The following is a 1,968-nucleotide window of genomic DNA, read 5'->3' on the forward strand; positions in this document are numbered from 1 at the left end:
CAGTTCGTTCTTATAGCTCACTGACTGCCTGGTGATGCCACGCCTCTTATACACCTCCGAGGGCATGGATGACAGCATTGTAGGAAGTTTGAGGAAAACGTAGTTCTCAGAAAGTGTGGAAGGTTCCATGAGATTCTACAAAACTCCAGAACATCTAGGAGCTTAGCATAATTCCATATATGGAATGCCTGAAAAATTTAACTTCAAACATTCTATTTCCCCTTTTGTCGCTAGCAATGAAAACAGCACCCCAAGCCCAGCGCCCCTCAAGACCGGCACCCCAGGTGGTTGTGTAGGTCATCTGCCCCTAAATCTCTCCCTGATGGAAAGGTCTGGTCATGCAGATCCTTCAGCAGAATCAATAAATAGGTGGAAATGTGCTGACTTGAGACATTCTGTAGGTAAAAATTTTAATCTATTAGAAACAATAAAGATTTTTGCATCAATTGCTTATGGTTTGTAATGTGAATTCAAAAGGGAGGGATGGAGGTAAGAGTTTTTCAGAGGCTTCAAATAATTTCTGTAATCCAGATAGGCCACTGTAACTCTCTCCGAGCTGCTATAGTTCATGGTATGATTGCAAATGTAACTACAATATGGGATGTATGCTGGGGTTAAATATGGCCAGTCCATTGGGCGTTGCTGGCTGCTTCAGGGACATGAAGACTTATTGTGTAAATATTTATTTTGGTGCAGTATTTTGTAAAACACATTAAAAGAACATTGTCAAGAACTAACTAGTTTGTTTCATGCTTGTTCCACTATTATTAATATTATCTTAGAAACTTGACAATAACACTTATTTCCCCACTTGTTTCTCTATTTACCAATAAAACTGTTGTCCCTCCTTATGTGTTTCTAATTGAAATTGAAGCTAACACACACTTGTTTTTCCCCTTAATTGATTGTGTGCCAAAATCACTGATATTTTCTATAGTCAAAATCCCGCTGGCCTTATGCAGGGCCAAATTCACAAGTAATGTAAATGGCAGAGAACATTCCATGCCCACAAGGGGGAATATATCAGGGAAACTATCTTGCTGATGGGATGGTAGGGTGTAGCAAGAAAACAAGCCAGCAGGAAGAGTAAAAAGGTGTCAAATAAAGCAGCCCCCACAACCTGTGCTGTTTTGCACATTTGTAACATATCTTATGAGGGTTGTATTCCTGCTACAATCCCGTCCTCCTTGCTACTTAGCATGAAAGTTACACCCACGTCTACCAAATGAGTCATGTATAACTCGTACCGCTTGCTCAACTCAATCTTGTTTGATTTCAGTGGGAGTTTTGCCTGTTTTTATTCAACATGTGCTAAAAAGCCAGTAGAAAGAACATGGATGTTTAATGCAGACAAAACTATTGACTTTACCACTGTTATTTACAAGGTATCATGCATGGACATGGTGCTTTAGAGATCCAAGAAAGGCAGGTCCCTTCCTACAAAAATTGACAATCTAGGCTTTGTTTAGACGAAGGATTTACCCCAATTATAGCCACTACTGTAGCTCTGCTAGTGCAACTCCTAATGTGGATGGGGCTAAGCCCTTATTTGCAATGGTGGAGCTTGAAAGCTGAGTAGACTGCACTAACGCTAATAGTGGATTTGCCTCTCTACTATACTCGGCACGTAATTGCCACAATCCCCAGGCTAGGCCAGGCAAGCATGAACCCATACCTTGTGGGCCAGCTAGCTCAGCTGGTTAGGGCATGGCGCTAATAATGCCAAGGTCACAGTTTCAAGCCCTATGCTGGCCACTCTGTGCGCTGGATGGAGAGGGTGGCATCTGTCTGGAGGGTGGTGAAGCACTGGAATCCTGATTATGTTCTTGACGTGAGACTATTTGACTTTAAACACTATCTTTTTGCTATGTCATTAAGATTTAACCTAATGGAAATAACAGTTTTCAGAGTAGCAGCCGTGTTAGTCTGTATCCACAAAAAAGAAAAGGAGGACTTGTGGCACCTTAG

General features: G+C 41.6%; 1 non-coding gene across 1 annotated transcript; it reads left to right on the forward strand.

The window, feature by feature from the left end:
• Positions 1–1,681: 1,681 nt before the first annotated feature.
• On the forward strand, positions 1,682–1,755 carry TRNAI-AAU (transfer RNA isoleucine (anticodon AAU)). Its single transcript has one exon. It is a non-coding gene; the product is annotated as a tRNA-Ile (tRNA).
• Positions 1,756–1,968: the final 213 nt, after the last annotated feature.

The sequence above is a fragment of the Caretta caretta genome, chromosome 1, assembly GCF_965140235.1.
Source record: "Caretta caretta isolate rCarCar2 chromosome 1, rCarCar1.hap1, whole genome shotgun sequence".
Classification (NCBI taxonomy): domain Eukaryota; kingdom Metazoa; phylum Chordata; order Testudines; family Cheloniidae; genus Caretta; species Caretta caretta.